The following is a 21785-nucleotide window of genomic DNA, read 5'->3' on the forward strand; positions in this document are numbered from 1 at the left end:
GAGTGATGTACGTGCTGAGAAAACGTTGAAACCCTTTTTGTGACTGACATTTCTTTCCACTGTACCGCTTGGACATACGCAATCGATTCCCAAACTGCGAAGTTCGGGTAATAGTAAACTATTACGGGTGCAGTTTAGTACAAACTATAGCAAATATTCTGGGGTGCCACGACGTACGACATTTACTATGGAATGATGGCATTTTTGTCGAGCGACATTGCCGGTATATTATGTCTTTATGCTGAGGTACGTATACGGACGTTACCGCAGAGGGCTTCTGAGCGACTTACAAAGAAACGAACTCGTAAAGGCACTGATTGTTGTTTTTTTACGCGTGTAAATCACTCGAGGTGGTAGTCAAGTGCACTACATTCAGCGTTGTATGGTCTTAACTCGGCAATGTCCGCTGTATCATATTTGATGTATGGAATATAGTACCTCAATGAGGCTACACAAAGCAACTATTAGTGTAATCATAAGCAGCTATTGCAGATTTGACATGTTATGAAGAAGGTACAGTAACTTATATATTATACAAATATTAATTACTTAATTTGCAATCAGTACTAATTAGGCTGTGCCTCACAGAAAACTTCATTCATATTTTTCTTAAAGTAAACTGTACAAGAAGAGTAAATACAGCATTTACTCGCGATTTTTCTTAAGGCATGACGTTTTTTGGGAATTACAGGGTTAATCTTAATGCAGCCAAAATATGAATTGTGTTTCACGTATACATACAGGTTACACTATATATATATATATATATATATATATATATATATATATATATATATATATATATATATATATATATTATTAATATATATATATATATATTATTATATTATTATATGGTTATTCTGACGAAGGCCGGTCCCACGGCCGAAACGTAAAGAAACCTTTCCGTTTTTCGACGTGCGTCTTCTTTTATTCATACTATTTACCGGCGTCCAAGAATTTATTCCCTGCAATTATATATATATATATATATATATATATATATATATATATATATATATATATATATATATATATATATATATATATATATATATATATATATATATATATATATATATATATATATATATATATATATATATAAGGGAAAGAAGTGTATACCTAAGGGCTCGTTTTTCCGTGTTTTTAACACAATAATAATGAGATATAACAGACAGTAATGCCAAGGAATGTACAGGGGAAGTTATTAACATTAATGGAATGTTAATAACTTCCCCTATATATATATATATATATATATATATATATATATATATATATGGTTACATTGCATAAGCGAGGCCATGTAGTACAAAAATTGGTGTGAGTGCACTCAATGTCGCTCGTCTCCGTTTGTTTGTGTCTGCATTACCACATCAATAACTGGACCGTGGCGTGACCGCGCAATTAAATTCGCTTCACAAGCATTTGCGTTTCCGTTTTTTCACTTTTGCAAAACGCGCTCGTGCATCTTGCGGCGTCAATCGGACTCCTTCTACGATCTGAGCGCTCTGGTCGCCTTTCTTTGCGGGAAGTATAAAGGGCAAGCGGAACGTTGCACCAACACGACGCACGGGCATGCAGCATGCTCGACGGATCCATACGGTTCCCAAACAGGCAGTTCTGTAAACCACCACTTTCGCAGTAGCCGGGCGCTGTAGATCTCGACGCTCGTGCCATTGACGTTGTGGACAAGTGCGAATTGCAGTGTGCCCACGCGTATAATGGCGAAAGATTTCAGACTCCTTGCTAGAAGCGTTCTCTTCAGGTAATGGTGGTGACATCGCTGTATTAGAGATTCTTACTCGGAACTTTACTACCGCGTAGCTTCCGCGTAACCATGACCACGGGAGGGATACATGCCGCGCGTACATATAGCGTATACTCTCCGGTCCTGACGCCCGTTCCGGTATTCACGAGTATACGCAACGATTCTCGGAATAATCCGTGACCGGCCCCGCCCCGCATTGAGTCAATCGGATCAAGGCGGTGGCTTTTCTCCATTCGTCATCGACCTTGCCAGTTGTCTAGCTTTTGTTGCTACCTTGGCTCGCCAGTCGACCTGCATCCGGTGAACTAGCCGACGGCGACGCGCGCGCAAAGTAGAACGAAACCTGTCGAACCCTTTCGCTGGCGCTCTCCTTTCGCATAGAGCCGTTGATATAGGTGCGGCGGCTTGCGTTTACGCCTGACTCTGCGTAATAAACCTTGCCTGGCATCTGAAACTTATAGGGACACGTTTTTAGGCGACTTGTGTGGAAAGCGCGTTGAAGTCTGAAGGACAAATGTCGGCCGATGGAAACCTCTGTGGTGGAATTAACGGTTCACATAGTACTGCCTCTTTTGCGTATTTAATATATATGCGGCGGCGTTCGCTAGGAAGTGACTTTGCATGAATACTAATACTCCATGAAGCGATGTGAATAACGGACGCGCGCAAAATAGCTCGGCGAACAACCGCCTGATAAAAAATGGAAGCTTCTTTTTCCTTGGCGCGTCGTCGCGCCTTTGTATGTACATAAACTTAAACGGGTTGTTCGGCACGCCCTCTCTTAAAGTAGCACGAAGAAAAAAAAACCTCCTTTGTGCAATCACAGTTAAAAGAAATAAAAAATGCATATGAGGATAGAAAGCTACGAACATTTCATACACCTCCAACTCTCTACTTTAAATAATCATCATCATTCTATCAAAACGTGAACCTTCAAAGACGAATACTTAGCAAACAACCTACACGGTACAGTTTGGTTATTACTAGAACACAGATAACTGCGTCTTAGTTTGTCGTGGTTCTTGTTTTATGCTGTGGCCTGTACTCAATCTCAAAATGAAGGCGTTTTAGTTTAACGTCATGGGCCTTGTGAAATCCCAGATACGTATAATCTGGGTAATTCGGGAAACTAAACGCAGGGCCCTTCGCATTACTTGATATGCAATTTCACTCTCTCGCGAACTGCCCGCGAATACGTGAACAAGCAAGAGCTCCGCAGGAGGCATCTTGATTCACCCACCTGCCTCTAGCGCTTATCGGATGGATGGAAAAGCTTTATCAATGGTCCTGTGGATCGAAGACCCGTGCTCAGGTATCCCATGTCGGAACGTCGATTCCAAGCCCGTCGGCTGCTTGACGGGCCTATTGCGTATACTGCCCAGAGCTGCGCAGGGTGGCTTCCCACCTTGCGGAGAGAAGATCGAGAATAATGTCTTTAGCTCTTAGCTTGTATTAGCGCGGTGCCGTACAAGAACGCAACGCATATGTATATATTGTCGCGAGAGGAAACGATAGACAGGAACTCGAAGTGGATGACTGTTTACTCAGCCACAGCAGCCATTCACTTTTTCGCTCTCTTCTGCCACCAAGACAGCATGCCATTAGCCTCCCCCCCCCCCCCCACCAAAAAAAAGAAGCATTGCATGAATGCCGCTGCTCCGAAAAACAACGAAAGGTAGCCAAAATGTCTGTGTCCATTGAGAAGAGAAAGGGCGAGGTGAAAAAAAAAGAAGCGAGAAAGATATTTACAATTTTCCTGAAAGCAAGTGCCACATCACAAAGTTCTTGACTTGAAGTCAACGCGAATAGTAACGCTTCATCCTGGAGACGTGAGCCACATCCGAGGAGCGTGGTCTACGAGAACGGTGCGATGTGTAGGCTGGGACTACTTCGTAGTTCACTTCCCCGAGGTGATGGAGAACTCGGTAGGGTCCGAGGTACTGACATAACAATTTTTCTGAGCGTCCACATTGACGTATAGGAGTCCCAACCCAGACTAGGTCATCGCGTTTGTATGTTACTGCTCTGTGGTGGTTCTTGTACAGGCGAGCATCTTGATTTTGCCGCGATAAGACGCGAAAGCGCGCCAGCTGCCGGGCGTCTTCGGCACGATCTGCGTCCGGGGTAATCGTGTCATGCAGAGGTGGTTGCAGCTTGGTGTCAAGCATTGTGGTGACATCGTGGCCGTAAACCTTACGAAAAGGAGCAAAGCCGGTGGTTTTCCGCAGAGCCGTATTGTAGGCAAATGTTATATACGGGAGGATTTCGTCCCAATTCTTTTGATCCTTGGCGGCATACATCGAAAGCATATATCTGCGATTGTTTTGTTAAGGCGTTCGGTTGACCCGTTTGTCTGCGGGCGGTACGCAGTTGCTGTTCGGTGCGTCGTGCCGCTCAGCAGCAGGATCTCTCGGAGCAACTGAGCCGTAAAAGCAGTACCACAATCTGTGATGACGACAGCGGGAGCACCGTGGCGGAGAACGATGTTCTTGATAAAAAAATCAGCCACATCGGAAGCAGTTGCTCGCTGGGTGGCTTGTGTTTCGCAGTATCTAGTCAAGTAGTCGGTGGCAACCACAATCCAGCGGTTACCAGCCGTGGACTTCGGAAATAGGCCGAGTACATCTATCCCGACCTTTTCAAAAGGTGCGTGTCGGGGTCGTAAAGGATGAAGAAGACCCGCTGGTTTCGTCGTTGGATTTTTGCGGCGCTGGCAAGCTCTGCATGTCTTGTCGTACTGCCGGATGGTTTGCGTAAGTTTCCGCCAGTAGTATTTGTCCTCGATCCGCGCCAGAGTACGCGCGAAGCCAAGATGCACTGACGATAACTCGTCGTGTCAAGCACGCAAAGTATCATCGCGGAACAACATGAACGACGAGAAGGTAAACAGTTTTCGTTGGATGAAAGTTTCGCTTGTAGAGGATGTCTTGGCGTAGACAGAAAGATGACAAATCACGCGCAAACTGACGGGGTGGGGGGGGGGGGGGTGGGGGGGTTGTGGATGACGTCTCTCAAGGTATTCGATCAGTGGTTGTAGTTCTCTGTCTTCGCGTTGCTGCTTAGCCACGTTTAATGATGCGAGAATAGCAAGGCAGCTGAAGTCTTCATCCTTGTCTTCTGCAGCGATATCGACGGGTGCGTGGGAAAGACAGTCAGCGTCGGAGTGTTTCTGGCCTGACTTGTGAACCATCGTTATCGAATTCTTGTAACCGAAGGCTTCGTCTTGCGAGACGGGCCGAAGGATCTTTCAGATTCGCTAGCCAGGAGAGAGAGTGGTGGCCACTGACGATTCGGAAGGGGCGTCCGTACAAGTAGGGCCTCAATTTCGTTATAGCTCATACAACCGCCAGACATTCTTGTTCAGTCGTCGAGTAAATCTTCTCCGCAGATGACAACGTGCGGGTAGCGTAGGCGATGACGCGTTCCACGTTATCTTGACATTGCACGAGAATAGCTCCGAGGCCAAGGTTGCTCGCGTCAGTGCGGACTTCTGTGTAGCTCCGAGGCCAAGGTTACTCGCGTCAGTGCGGACTTCTGTGTCTGCTTCGGTGTCGAAGTGACCAAGGATCGGCGCCTTTTTAGGCGTTTTTGAAGGTCGCGGAAAGCGTCGGATTGTTTGGGACCCCAGACGAAGGTGACGTCGTCCTTGACGAGTTGGTGTAGAGGGTCGGCGATTTTCGAAAAATTTGGCACGAAGCGGCAGTAATAAGCACAAAGGCCCAGAAAGCGGCCTACACCATGCTTTGTTCTCGGTATCGGGAACAAAGCAACTGCCATAGCCTTCTTAGGGTCATGGCCAAGGAATGTGACCAAGAAATATGAGTTCCTAATACCTAAAATAACAATTTTCCGGTTTCAGAGACAGGCCAGCAGTGCGAATAGCCAGAATACCCGTCTCAAGCCGCCTAATGTGCTGTGCAAAAGTTGTAGAAAAAACGACTAATATACATATATGCTTTTATACGTCTTATGTGTACCGCGCTAATAGAAGCTGTAGCTCATGGATGACAAACTCACCCGACTCATCACCATCACCGCTGATCGTGATGAGTATATATATATATATATATATATATATATATATATATATATATATATATATATATATATATATATATATATATATATACATAATGTTCCAACTAGCCCAATTTGAGCTACAACACTTCTGAATCGATAACTCGGTAGCCTCGCATTGAGAGAGCACGTGCCCAAGCGTAGCTGGTTTATAGTTACGTGTAATTTTATTTACGTCACAACTAATCAAACCTATTGTAAAGCTCAGCGAACATTCTGCGTCTTTTGTTCGGGCATTACTCCAGAAACCCCGGGCATAACTGCTACGTTCTTTTTCTCGTGTTTACTTTTGCTTTAGAGAACACAGCGTGTCCTACTTTTCAGCGTAGTAAACTGCATGCGGAAAAAGAGACTATAGGATGAATCATGAAAACGCAGAACTCTTTTTGCCGTTCCGCTACGGCTACTTGTCAGGAGCACTAAAGCACACACCGCCACTTTGCTCTTCAGTTTCGCTTGGCCACGCGGCTAAACGGGTGGGTTCGTGGAAAGCCTACCAACAATTTTTGCGCGGGACGTCGGGCATCACAAAACACGAGACACACGTGGGCCTATGGTGAACGACAGGCCCAGTTCCCAGCCAGGGAACCGCGCTCCAGTGCGCGCAATCGTGTAGGCGTGTTTGTTGTGACCGAGAAATAGAGAGAATCTCGCACTGCGCCGCATTGTTTAAAGATGGCCGCCGTGGGTCCACTATTCAGCAGTCACGCGCCACGACTGAAGAGGATAGCGTCACCGTGATTATCTTGTCTCCCTGACACAAGCAGCAGCGCGTAAGTGAGAGGTGCAGAGCGGTAACGCTTCCCCAAAACGCGACAGTTGTGTGACGTGCCATAGTTACATCTGCAGTGCGGCTTCAAGAGCTGTTGAATATATATATATATATAAGTATGAAAGTAGATGCGCTTTTACATATCAATTGATTATTTAGCCAAGGTTTAGACGGGAGCCCCGTATTTTGGCTTCCGTCGAAACGTCGGCTAAATAAACACTTGTCATGTGAAAGCGCATCTACTATTCATACATATAACCATGAAACTACACACACACACACACACACACACACACACACACACACACACACACACACACACACACACACACACACACACACACACACACACACACACACACACACACACACATATATATATATATATATATATATATATATATATATATATATATATATATATATATATATATATATATATATATATATATATATATATATATATATATATATATATATATATATATATATATATATATATATATATATATGCTGTCAGATTCTCATGTAAGTTCAATTTTAACAGTGTTTCAAGAGGAGCATTTTCGTGCGTGTGTCTACGAGGTGTCGAACGGCTTGCCAGTGCGCCAAATGTCGCAAAAGAGAATCACTCGGTTCGGAGACTGTTCAGTCAGAATGCATCGGCTGGGTGGGCCAATTTTGTCGTGTTTTATATCAATGGATTCTCCTCGCAGGAACTTCAATGTGGTTCTTAACGCTTCTCGATTCTGTAGGCAGGGCTTCCTTAATCGTGCAGAATTTTCGTTGGCGCTAAGGCTTTGCGCGTGGGCATACTAGCTTCCTGACCGTCGTCCGACAGACCTTTACGTGAGGGTCTTGTTGAAGAACAGTAATTTCTGGCGTTTATGTGTCAAATCTAGGATATAATTGCGTGGAAAGCCGTTCCGGTGGGCTGCGGGTTCTTTTATGCACTTGGGATTTTCTATCGTGCTCTGAAATCGCAAAGTACGTAGGCCTGCAGAGTTTCACTGCCATCGAAATGCAAGCGCCTTTCAATCGGCAATCTTTCAATCAGCAGTCTTTCAATCAACAGTCAATCAATTTCAATGCAACAGTTTTCAATCGGCAGTCGAGCACGGATACCACTACCCGACTGCGGCGCCTGCATTGCTAAATCGATGTTGTTTGACGGTGGAGGGTGGTATTCAACACAGCTCTAGAGGCCTGGAAGACTATATAGTGGGCAACTAGAGAAAATAAAATTACCCGAATTGTAGCAACACGCCTGCGTAAGCTTAGGAACGTTCAATGTAAATGTTTGAAGAAAGTGGTTTGCTCATAGGTACAGGTTGCAACGAAGGCGGGGAAGCTCTCTTAACTTGTTAGTTTCGCCTTCTGTGAATTTAAGGCGGTGGATTCGCGCCATGACCACAACAGAGTTAAATGTGCTCAACTGGTAAGGTTCTATGTCCTGACAAACTCGCGCGATCTATTGCTTTCCTTGGTGCGAAAACGTACATCTTTCCGCTGACAGCGCATACCGTTATGTTCTTTTCCACTCTTTGTATAATGACCCACAAGGGCCTTACGCGTACATTGGCACATCGCTGCCAGGAAATATTGTGTTTTTTTTTCTTCTCGGTCAAGGCCGTTCGAGTTTGTTGCAATGGCATCGCGACTGTCCCGCGCATCGCGGTTATTGTCGGCCTTCTGAAATCTCTGGGAAAAAACGTGGCATTGTCTTCGCAGTCGTCTTGACAAACAATAGGTGCATAAGTGAACGAACCTCTTTCTCTTGCCGATGCCGCAACACCTCAACTTTCACGCACGTCTCCGCACTGACTCCGGAGGTCGTGAGTATTTAAGTTATCGCACCCATCCATGCATGCCGCATTTTATGCATGCTAGATAGGAGACTTGCTGCAAAGAAATGTTTCCCTTCACCGCTATGTTACCGTTATTTTGAGGGAGTGAGGTATTGGGCGCTCACAAGACATAACAGGGTTAAGGAGGATAGATTCAGTAGTTTAACGAAAATTACCACATTCGTTATAGGGTTACCACCTCTTCACTGACGCGAGTCGGGACGCGAGGGGGGGGGGGGGTGCACTTATTCAGAGACCCAATGCAATTAACTTTCTTACTGTAGCGGAATCTTCGAGAGAAATTTACGGCGTCCTTTTTGCTACGGCTTCTTGAAGCGGTATACTTCAGCTGGCTACCTAACGTTTGCAACACTTGCTCATTTTGAAGAATGTACTCGTAAAAGTTGTCGCAGCTCGCGTAGATCATGTAAAGGGGCTGAAGCTCTCTGCGGCCACCGCTGGCCACCGCAAGGTTATGCTTCATGCGACATTCGTGTTCCATGCGTATAGCGCGTGACGTCCGTTGTGCGTGCGTTGAATTGCACAGAAATTTCCAATTTGATGGTCTGGAACGAATCCGGGTCATCCAGCTGTCCCGACAGGGACGATGAGAGACTTGAGACGCTTAAAAAAAGCGGGACAGACTCGCGAAGTCTGGGACGCTTGGCAAGCCTGCGTTCGTAAGTCTAGCTAGGTAGAGCTGGGAGCGGAACGGTGGAAACACAGTGTGCCAATTGTTTGAACGAGCATGCCTCTTTCTCGTCACTGCTGCAGCACCTCGGCTTGCGCGCAGGACTACTCGCTGACTCCGGTGGTCGCATGTGTTTATCTTCTAACGCCCATCCGTGACGCTTTGTTACGCATTCTATAGGACGGAGAACGCTGCATCCGACGTACACGGCTCTATGGCGGCGTCCTCGTTATCTTGAGACAGTGGCGAGTAGTGTCTCACAAGATGGAACAACAAAGTTTAGGTGAATTAATTCCGCAGTTTAGCGAAAGCTCTCAAGTTTTCAAATCCAAAGTGTAGAACTGGGAGCCGAAGGTGGGAAACACTGCAGTGTGCGCGAATTGTTTGAGCGAACAGGAACACACGCCTTTCTGAGGCACGTATTCCTGTTCTCGTTTAACCTACTTGGGCGTTCATGTGCGATTGAATAATAATAATAATAATAATAATAATAATAATAATAATAATAATAATAATAATAATAATAATAATAATAATAATAATAATAATAATAATAATAATAATAATAATAATAATAATAATAATAATAATAATAATAATAATAATAATTGTAGTATAGCGTCCCAAACCACGATATGATTATGAGAGGCGTTACAGTGGAGGGTTCTGGCCATTTCAACCTTCTGGTGTTTTTTCATGTGCAGTAACATCGCACAGTGCACGCGCCCCAATCATTTAGCCTCCAGTGAAATGCGACTGCAGTATTGAACTTGGGGTTTCCGTGTCACCAGCCGACCACCGTAACCAAATTACTATACTGCTGAGGCGGACGAGTAATTGAGTGAGTGAGTGAGTGTCAGTGAGTGGGTGAATGGGCGAGCGAAAATGAAAACATAAAGGTACTTGCTTTGATGAATAGCGATGACGACTGCCGGATCATACATCTGGCGCACCATTTCAATCGGTCATGATGAAGAATGAGGCAATAATGCCTACACTGTGTGCGAGAGGTATGAAAGAAGCACAGAACATACGACAACACGCAACACACTAAAGAATTTCAACGCGGTGCACGAGTTATCTCTGAGAAAGCTTAAAAAGTTCAAAATGTGTCTCTAAGCCGGTGCTTCCGACTACAGTTCTTTGACTAGTGGGGCTAGCATTTAATGCGGAAAGTGTGCAATTTTCCTTATAGCGGCTCTGGGACGTATGGATTCAGATACGCACTCAGGTAGCAAAAATAAATTGAGCAGAGGCATCTTGCGGCATACTAACCAATGATTGAAATTAATGCAAACTTTGGGAAACACTACTTGCAATTTTACCGCTTATACGTAAATGAAAAATCCCGCATCCGGCGGTAACAAGTGTGAAAAAGTACGGGAGAGGTTAAAATGTACGCTTCACAAGAGAAAACAGCGTCCGTGACGAAGCGTCGTGAGAACGACACGCTCCGTAAAACACCCTTCGCGTGTTTCCTCGCGCAGCTTTCAGCCTCCCACGTACGTTGCACATCACGTAACAACGCACGTGCCGAGTGTTCGCCGTTTCTATGCCAGAGCTTCTCAGATGTAATCAGACGCAAGACTCCTCGTAGATACCCTGTTTCAAGGAAACACAAGCACTGCGTCTGCCTGTAACGGCTGGGACGCTCACATACTTCTATAAGCGATGACGCTAACTATACAAGTCCACTTTCTGAGCACATAAGACAGATTAGGATGTGTCCTCCTCGGTCGTGTAGTGGTTGCGCTGTAAGACCGAGGAACTTAACCGAAAGTGAGGGGTTCGATCTCGGTCACGGGTTGTTTAGTTAGATTTAGGTGAAATGGTAGAGTCCGTGTATTGTGCGATGTCAGCGCACGTTATAGAACACCACTTGTTCGCAATTTTCGGAGCCGTACGCTACGGCGTGCTTCAATCAATCATATCGGGATTTTTGCACGCAAAAACCGATATACCTTTATTACAGATGACAGTCTTTCTTGGGGACCTTTAGAAAAATTTTGGTCTGTCTGTCACTCTGTCTGTCTGTACATTTGTCTGTCCGGCCTTAATGATACCTCGTAGGGCACAAAACGGCCGACCCCATCCGCGGCGCCCACCAATATTGCTCAAGTTTCAGCGTTTATAGTTGTGCGATTGTGAATTAAAAAGCAATTATTGCGCATATCTGAGGCGCCATGACAACACGTTGATGTTTTGCATGTGCGCCTTTATACTAGAAGAGGCACACACAAGTAACTCTAAGGACTGTAGTGTTTATCGCGCTGTGCTGACAGTGCAACGCGATGCTCCAAAAGGTACGTGTTTTCAACGCTTCGCTGAAACGACACGGTGGTGGCACCTGCCCGGCGCTTTGCGTTCTACTCATTATCACCTCCGAGACATGCGCGCATCTTTCTCCGAGGGTGCGCATGTTTTTGCTTTCGAAGATAACTGCCAGATGGCGCTCGTGTCAACCGTGCCTCGATGCGCTCGTTTGCCACCGATACACGCTCAAGGAGCTCTAACGCAGCGCCTCCAGAATGCCATCCACCGATTTTCTCGCGCAGAACATCAAATAAGCGTTTTGGTCACTCTCTCCAGACGCGAGACTATCGTCTTTCGACGACATTTGCATGTAATATGTAGATTCGGGGACAATTTTCATAATAGTGTCTTGGTACGCACTGACAGTAAAGGCAAATGAGTGGCATCAAGACTCAGGGTGTTTAGACTTGAACTGTTACATAGAGATAGCAGCGGTTTTTGTTCTGTAGCGTATACGTCTAGAACATGAGCGCGCGCGTGTTCTAGACGTACGCTAAATATATACGACTTCTTTTCTGGTAGTCTTGAATCCAGACTGTGGAGTATGGCTTCCACACCACGTCGTTGAGTCTGATAGGTCAATTGCGCAGTGGCATAGATTGTGCTCAAGCGTCTCTTCAGAGCTGTATAGCGTAGAGTGGAACACTAAGCCCGTGACCCCCCCCCCCCCCCCCGAAAAAAATTTTTCTGCCTACAATATATATATATACTGCTCATAAAAATGTACGGAACTCTATAGCCATACATTGGTTCGTTCTGAAGGTCAACATTCGGCCTGGAATGGTTCACCAATAGACCCGTTTTCTGATACAGGCTTGGCGTACATACGTACACATATTTGCTGGATTATAAAGATGTTGCATAATGCTGCCTTTGCTTCTCGGCTGACTACCCCGTTTTGGTTGGGCAGCTCTGACACCGATTAGTTCCGCAAGCGCCTGTCAGCCGCTTCGGCCTCCGCGTACGGCCTGCCTAGAAATTAAAGTCAGGTTTAGCTCTGCCGCCTTCTTTGTTTGCCGAAGCAGCTTCCTATACGGCACGAAAGAAGTAGAACGTAGCGGTTGCGTACGCGAGGACGGTGCCTTACACACACGCGAGACAAGTCAGCCACTTCCGCGACTACGCTTCAAAACTCGTGCAATGAATGTTTTGGTGCAGTGCATCCTGGTCTTTTAAATTTAATTTTGCATTCATTTCGTGCCACATTATGTGGATCAGCGTATCCGGTCCTATGTCAAACGTATGCGACATTTCTTTCGGGGATCATGGCAGTTGCGTTCGATGCGTGGTGATTGGGAGACGATTTGCAAGTGTCCATTGTCTGCACTGTAGATGTCTTCATTAACTCTTCAGCAGTGGCGTAGCCAAGGGGAGTATGGAGGGATTTCGACCCTTGTCTGAAATTTTAAGTTGGCTTGTGTGTATGTACGCGCACTCATACAAACACACGCACAAACATGAATAAAGTGGAGTGGTTTATCTGGAAGTATGTTCCTTTTACTAGTAAAGAATCATAATAAGATGAAATAATGTAGGTATTCCCTCTTTTTGCAATGTAAGCACAAGTGATGGCACCAGACCAGACCTGTGTTGGTAACTGTTCAGTGTGGGGCTCGGCATCGTATTCTGATGACTGATATTTTTGCTCTTATACGGGGGGAACCATCGATTTTAACGTCATAGTGGTAAAGAACTCGTTTCACAGCGATTCCCGTGTCAGCGTCGGCGTCGTAGGTTGTAAGCGAAAAATTATCATCTTATGCGTGACCGAAAAATTGACAACTATATGCGAATAAAATGAACAGTTGAAATAACTTCCTCTGCTTGGAAATGCAGTGAAAGCAGCTTTCATGCTTCACGAACACACGCGTCCTAGATACATGCTTCTTAATGCAACACGAAATATTGCTGTAATAATGTGTGGTACAAGCGTCCATTGCCCACGGGCGTTAGAATATGTGATTATCATAATGGCTCCATGGTTGAAAGCTGGTACCCCTCTACAAAAGATACACACGCTGGTGCGCCTTTTCCCTTAAGGCCACGTAGTGGGTGCATAGCACATTCGAAAAGGTTTCATGCACAAAGTGTTTGAAGTACGCACTTAGAACAGGATGTAAATATCGCGTTCAACTCCTAAAGGCGAAGCTTTAGGGTCCCCTATTTTTTTTTCAATAATAATTGAGATGGGGAAACTCAGATGGTGGCAAGGTACGCTCAGTGAATTATGCGACTGGGCAATCATGTCGCAGATACTAACGCCAATGTCGGCAATATAGATATTACGGAACCATCATGTGATGCTACTGCAACTTCATCCGCATATTCATCCAGAGTTACGACTTTGTGCGCTGGCAGTCACATCAATCGATTAGGACGAATATATCTTGTAATAATGAAATGAAATACTGCTAATATATTCGAAAAAATTGGTGCAGTTAAAAAAGTCCACACAGACATGCTGTTATGTCTGTCAGAATGACGGCTTCTGATATTGACGTAAATAGCGATAATTAACGTAAAGGTAAAACAGTTGCAAGTAATTCCGCTTGATAAATAAGGTTAAAGACGGGTGAACGAAATGAAAAAGACAAGTTGAAAGATACTGTTTGTTTGTTTGTTTGTTTGTTTGTTTGTTTGTTTGTACCCTCTAATCCATGGCTCATACCCACTCTGGGGGATTGGCCAAGAGAACATATAGTGTCATATGGACGATGAAACTTCCACCTCTGCCTTTTCTTCACCTACTGAAGCATCGGTTGCAATCACTGTAGCCGTTTCTAAATGTGACAAATGTCCATCCAAAATACAATTTAAGCATCTATTGTGCAATTTTTTACGATTATTGGGAAATATATAACCAAATTCTATTGTGTTCGTTTGTACAGATCTGTTTAAGATTAGTGCTTCACTTGTCATGCTTTCTATAGTTTCTGTGTGAAAACTACTCGCGGACACCGTGACCTTGACCACCGATGGCTGAAAAGTGACGTCGGTTGACTTATAAAAATAGACTGTGACCTGGTGATGCTTATATCTTTAGGAATGTGAGTACCGTTAGAACCTGAAACCCAGTAAGAGGAGAATCCAGGCGTGCTTTTATGTATGAGAATTCAGTCGTGCTTCCATGTATGAAGTATTACTTACGACAAATTCAGAACATGTCACGGGTAATTCCTAAGTACCTAAGTATTCATCGTGTTCCATGGCACGTGCAGCGAAAGTGTGATGCCATCGCGCTCGAGGCAGGACTGGCAGGAGCTTTCCGTGTCGCAATTAGCACCGAGCACTTGTCGTGCCTTGCGTTGTGCTGGTGACACTTGAAGCGAATCGTTGACGAGTGCATCACATGCACATATTGGGTGGTGTGTGTGGGAGGCGCGCAGCAAACCCTCAAGGGCGCCCGTCCAATTAGATGGCGAGCGAAAGGGCTCGAAGCTCACTCGCACCGAGTGATCGAAGAAGACGACGACGACTTGGTTTTTTACACGTTGCTCGACGATGTGGTCCTGGTCTCTTAACCTGTTGCGCGCGTCCATCGGCATTGCCGAGAACGTCGCATGCACCGGCAGAGCGAGGATCTCCCTGACACGGGCGGCCGCGCAGGTAGGTCGCACGTATACGTCGCGTCCCGATACTTCAACACCGACGCCGGTTGTCAACGATACCGAGGCGCTCTATAGCGTCTAGCTATCGGTCGGCGCTTGCTGAAGTGGCATGGCGCCTTCAAGAAAGCGCCTGTGTACACGTGATTCGACCTGACGGGCGTGGAACGAAGCAGAAACGAGGGAGCATTAGGTCATGCGGTGGACGCCCGCCATATTGGGCTATCGTCATCATCACGTCCACTGCAGGGCAAAGGCCTCTACCATCATACGCCAATCTTGTACTTTTTGCTGCTGCGTTATACCTGCGAACTTTTTAATCTCACCGGCCCACCTAACTTTCTGTCTCCCCTCGTCCTTTTGCTTCCTCCAATCCAGTCAGTTACCCTTAATGAACAGCGGTTGTCTTTCCTTCGCGCTGCGTGCCCTGCCCATGATCACTTCTTGATTCCGACTATGATGCCCTCAACATCCGTTTGATCCCTGACCCATTCTGCTCTCTTCCTATCTCTTAAGGGTGATTAATATGTGAGATTTAACGTCCCAAAATCACCATATGATTGTGAGAGACACCGTATACTGGAGGGCTCCGGAAATTTCGGCCACCTGGGGTTCCTTAACGCGCACCCAAATCTGAGCACAGGAGCTTACAGCAGTTTCGCCTCCATCAAAATGCAGCCGCCGCCGCTGACATTCAATGCAGCGACCTGTGGATCAGCACTTTAGCCACTAGACCACTACGGCGGGGCTGTTTCTTAAGGTTACACTGATCATTTTCCTTTCCATCGCTCGCTGCGTTGTCCTCAATTTAAGCTGAACCTTTTTTGAAAGCGTCCAGGTTTCTGCTCCATAGGTAAGTACCGGCAAGTTGCAGCTGTTGTATATCTTCCTCTTAAGCCTTAGTGGTAGATTACCATTCATGATTTGAGAATGCTTGCCGAATGTGATCCACCCCATCTTTATTCTTGTTATATCACTCTCATGGTTCGGCTCCGTGGTTACTACCTGTCCTAAGTAGACATGTTCCTTTACAACTTCCTGCGTCTCTCCACATATATCGTAAAGCGCTGTTTTTTTGCCGAGACTGTTGCATATTACTTTAGTTTTATGCATATTCGTTTTGAGACCTACTCTTCTGCTTTCCGTGTCCAGTTTAGTAATCATGAGCTGTAATTTGGCGCTCGACTTACTCATCAAGACAATGTCATCATTGAATCACAGGTTACTAAGATACTTCCCATTGACTCTTATCCATAACTCTTCCCAGTCTAGGGCCTTGAAAACCTCCTGTAAACACACGACGAATAGCATTGGGGGGGAGAGATCGTGTCTCCCAGCCTTACACCCTTCTTTATTGTGATCTTGTCACTTTCTTTGCGGAGAATTATGGTGACTGTGGATCCGCTGTATATTTTTTCTAGTATGTTTATGTAGGGTTTGTCGGTGCCCAGAGGCTGATTCCGTAGCGCTGGCATCACTGCTGATATCTCGGTTGAGTCAAACGCCTTCTCGTAACCTATGAAGGCTGGGTATAGTGGTTGTTTGTATTCCGCGCATTTGTCTATCACCTGATTGACAGTATAATTGTGGTCTATTGTGGAGTAGACTGCACGAAATCCTGCTTAGTCCTTTGGTTGATTAAACTCTAATGTCGCCCTTGATTATATTAGAGAATATTTTTGTAAATAGTTTGTAGCTCCTCTGCAAACTATTTACAAAAGAAATGGTGGCCCAACACGTGGTCAAAGCGTCAGAGAGCGCCTTAGGTCTCAACCATGGTGCAAAAAAATTTCTTTTGTTACACCATGTTCTCAACATGAAGACTCTGTCACTTCAAGGTATATGAAAGCTACAATGCACGGTTGTTCAGCCAGCATGGGAATGATCGGTAACACACTGATTTGTCTGATCCTCGTTCTTTCGTCTCCGCTTGGCTCCGTGTGGTCTGAATCCCCTTAGCCACAAGACGAAGTTCTGCAAAGGTTTAGCCATCACGCTTCACCATCTTGACCTTTTTTGGCTCACAAATCAAAATGCGCTCACGAAGTTAACAATGGACTGTTCTTCTATGAAAAACAAAACCAAAAAAAGCGATAAACAAATGCACAAGTGTGTTCGAAGGCCGCAGACATAGACAAATTCCTGTACTGCCCATCATTGTCATGGTCGCTCAATTATCGCAGCGCCAGAGTTCCGTCTAGTTGATTTCAGGAAACATTATTGGTCTTAGTACTAGCGTTGGGGTTCTGTTTTTGAAGCTCTTCCACGAACCTGGCGGTCTGCGCCGAACAAGTAAAACAAGCGCGCTTCGACTGAATGCTACCGGGCGTCATACTCTGAAGTCTCGTCAAGCCTGACTTTTCGCGTGATTTTGACGCAAGAAGTCACGTGTTGGGCTGACTGTGCTGGCTTCAAAACAGCTTTGTTTGCCAAGGCTACCTGCGTGGCGTAGTGCTGCCTCCTTTTTTTTTTCTTTTCCCCATAACGAAGACAACGCAGTAACACTGCGCTGGCTCTACATCGATGAGTAGTCGGCGAGCGCGTTCCTGCTCCGTGACTGTGTTATTTTAAAGTAAAAACAAATTGGTGACAACCGTGATCCTCGACATCGACGTCTGGCACTGGCACATTCGCATGTCGGTGTTCGTGTGCCCCGAAACATTCTTTGAGGTGACACTGATTTTCGACGCGCTGCCGAAGCGGGTCCCGAGTGCCACATAGAAAAAAAATTGCCCGCAGCTTCCCTCGGGGGAACACTGAGGAGGATGCGGAGCATATAATTGGTTAACGGGGTGTTAAAGTGCGACTTACTTGGGTCGATGGCTAAATTGGTTAACGTGGTTGTGAAATGGGGTGTTAAATTGCGACTTACTTGGGTCGATGGCTAAATTGGTTAACGTGGTTGTAGGAGGGGGTGTTAAATGAGTGAACACGTACACACGTATGCGAAAGGGCAGCGCTGGTCGAAGGGACGTCGATCATTGTGTTTGTGGATTCGTTGGAATTCATTTCACCGCGACCTTGGACGTCGACGCGCCGTACAAACCAACCGACGAGCGGCAACTGAGCGAGCGAGCGCCGACCTTGAGTATATATACAGCTCGACGGCGCATGCACTGTCAGCTGTTGAATGTTCTCGAAGCGCGACGCCACATGCGCGTCCACTGGAGAATCAGGAGAATTGTAGATGTCGAACGCGGTGTGTAGAGGAGGAAGGGTGCACAGATGGTGGAGGAGTGAAGCACGCGCGGTGTGTAGAGGAGGAAGGGATGCACAGATGGTGGAAGAGTGGGCGACGGCGCGACGGCGCATGCGCGCGCGTCAGCTGTCGAATGTTCGAGAAGCGGTGCGGACGGCGCACTACAAGGCGCGAGTATAAGATGCTTCCGCATCTAAAAAAATCGTGTGGTTGAGATCTGCTCCGCCAGGTGCCGGAATGACTTCAGCTATTTTAATGCAGCGATTCGAAGACTTTTCATTAATAGTATTAGTAGTTACTTGGCCATTAAGTAAACCTATGCACCGTTATGATATATTCATCCATTAAAGCTATTAACTTGAACCTGGACCATCGATTTCGCACTAACTTTCTGAATATTTGGAAAATCGGAAGCATGTGCTCGACAAGAAGTGCTTGGAAGAAAAAGAAACGTGTCACTAGATGTTCTTGCCATCACAAACACAATCAAGACAGTTTAAGAACAGTAGCCGAGCTCTATGTTGTAATACAACGAGGAAAGGATGCTCAGCTGTCGTGCGCCGTGTGTTCTGACAAAAATGCGCAGGACGTCATAGAATGGGAGATAGACGAGATGTGCTTGGTGTCTAACGTGACTTGTGACTTCGAACAACCCACGTAGCTGACTATTCATCATTTGGAGCTTTCGTGGCATATCTTCTATTGCTGCTTGAGAAGTTGTCTAGGTGTTCAAGAATGAATCCCAATAAATGTGACGCCTTAATTTAAGTACTGAGACTAAAGAAAGGTTCCTTTTACTAAACAGAGCCGCAACTACTCCGCCGCGTTACGTATTCTGTACAGTAAACAGTGGCAGCTCAGTAAAAGGGTTACCTGAACTTAATAGTGATCACCATCGTATGACCTCGCGAAAAGTCTAAACACCCTACCTTACGTCTGGAAACCAGTGGTGCTATTACACTCATTTTCAAATTACGTCATGACGTCATGATCTGCCATTCATAAACTCCGATTGGTCCAGAGTGCTGCTATGGCGTCTCTCCGTGGCCTAAAATGCCGCCATCATGCATTCTGACACTTGGCAGTAATTGACATTGTCCAAAATAGCACCCCAGAACAGCAGCGTGCCAACGGCTTCGAAAAACCCTTCACGCATCTCGGTCTTCGACGCCTGAACACGAAGCCCGCATTAAGTGCCTTCACTGCATGGTAAGCATTTTATAAATATTACCCGGATAAAATCAACGGGCGCAATGCATCGAGCGCCACCGGGCTCGGTGGCGCTGACCTCAGTCCAAGCGAGCCGAGGCTAGCTCACTCTACCGAGGCCACGCGTCAGAGAGTTCGACTTAAAGGTGCTGACGGCTTATATTTGTACTTCTACACGTTTTCTCTACATACGCCGGTTTTCAAACACACTGCAAGTTTCCGCAAAGCTCTTTAAAGTTGCGCTACCACGTATATCACAGTGTTCTTTACAATATCGAATGAGCACAGGTCTCGCGTGCAGTACATGAAGTCCCTGCTGCGGATGACTCGCACAACAGGTCGCACGTAAAGCCGGCACGACTACTGACGTCGACGAAGATGGAAGAAAACCCGCATCAACCACTGCTATGAATTTTGGCAGGGCTGAAGTAGAATAAGCAGCTGCAAGAACAAAACGAACCAGTTGCGAAGATATAAACGCCACGGTGCGTACGGATAGGATGGTTAGACTCGCAGAAACGTTTTCAAAATGGCGCCATGCTGGCTTTTGGCGAAGCAGGATGTGGAGAGTACGTACATCTGCACGTGTATTTCCTGTTTGTTAAACACATGGCCTGAGTGTATTATGCAGTGAAAGAACTTTTTTTATTATTCATAAAGTTCATTACTGTGCCTACTACGGCTCTTTTGTGTTTGCAGTTTTTTTCTATAACTACAGATTACCATGGGGACGTGAGTACTCCCTTCCGCCGCTAACGAAGATGGTCGAACTTCCTTTGCGAAAAGCTCCGCTTAACTTCTATGGCGTAAGGGAGACAGTGTGACACGGACCGCATTAGCGTTGTCGTGAAGACGAGAGAGGTCAACGGAGTTCACTGGTGCCCTTGCGACAGGGGTGTCAATCGCTGAGTCGTTTTTATAGGTTTAGATTCAGCTCACCCATAGCAGTACACACGGTGGTTTAGACGTTACATACGCCATAAAGCCACGATAGTACGGTAAGAGATGCCGTAGTGGGGGACTCCGGATTAAATTTGACCTCCGGGGGTTATTTAATCTGCACCTACATTTAAGTACGCCAGCCTCTAGCCTTCCACTTCATCGAAATGCGGCCGCCGTGGCCGGGATTGGTTGGCGCGACCTTTGGGTCATCCATCGAGCACCATATCCAGTAGACCACAGTGGCGAATTGCGCCCATATGTGGTTCACTATATCATATGGCATACACAGAACTGAGGAATTCGTACAATTTTCTGCCCTCAAAATCGTGGTCAACTGCGAAGGCAGTGGCATTTCGTACGAAAACTTCGGCGCGGTATTATACTCGCAAAGCCCCGCATAACGGGTATATAGGAGGCGATGAGGTGGAATTGGGTGGCATGCACGGCCGGGGCGCCGAGTGCGATTGCGAGTGGAGCGTCTGGGGAGGGGAGCGGCGCCTTTGTGGTGGAATCGCCGGGCCGTGCATGCTTCGGCGGTGGATGGTGCCTGGACGATGAGGTGCGGGAGCAACAGAGGGAAGGCCCTGTAAGTTTGCGCGTGTACTTGTTGTACGAAGCCCGGTCACCGTCACGCACTGATACGCCGTACAAGGCGGTATTTGGTGCCGCGATGCTAGGGAGGAGATCCGCAGAACCACGAACCGAGACGCGCGCCGCTTGCTTGAAACGGGCGCTGATCTTGGAGGGAAGGAAGGCTGTCACACCGCACGCTGTCACGGCAACAGATCTTTAAGTTAACGCGTACCCTACTATTGGAAAGTACTGATCCCATTACGAACAGCCTAGGTTTCGTTTGTAAATTAGTTGATGCTAGTATTTGTGACTTCGCCAGCCAATAGCACAATATTGTCACGTGGGCGTGACGTTTACCACAGTCGGCGTCGTCAGGACGAAACACTTCATTTGGGCGAACCTGTATCCAGAAAACAAAACTCATTTCGTCATGGGGGCCACGTGATCATTACGAGGAACGCCGTGATGGAGGGCTCTGGAGATTTCGACCATCTGGTGTTCCTTGACGTGCACTGTACAAGGGCCTCAAATTTCACCTCTAATCGAAATGCGATTGCCGCAGCCCCGGTCGAACTGGTGACCGTCGTATCAGGAGCCGAGCATTGTAAACTCTACGCAGCCATGACTCACAATGAAAACACGTTAATGTCTTCGCTCTTCTCCTACTTGATCTCCGTTTACAAACTGCGGTCGCTACAGACTTTCAGAATCTTGTAGTTCGCAATCTTTCGTCTACCTTTTACACAAGTATACCGTACAGCGGTGTCGCGGTCACCGTCTCAA

General features: G+C 46.3%; 1 protein-coding gene across 3 annotated transcripts in view; it reads left to right on the plus strand.

The window, feature by feature from the left end:
* Positions 1 to 21785, plus strand: part of LOC119174261 (NADP-dependent malic enzyme) — a 144785-nt gene that overhangs the window by 84840 nt on the left and 38160 nt on the right. The window lies entirely within an intron of this gene.

This window comes from Rhipicephalus microplus, unplaced genomic scaffold, assembly GCF_043290135.1.
Source record: "Rhipicephalus microplus isolate Deutch F79 unplaced genomic scaffold, USDA_Rmic scaffold_15, whole genome shotgun sequence".
Taxonomy (NCBI): Eukaryota; Metazoa; Arthropoda; class Arachnida; order Ixodida; family Ixodidae; genus Rhipicephalus; species Rhipicephalus microplus.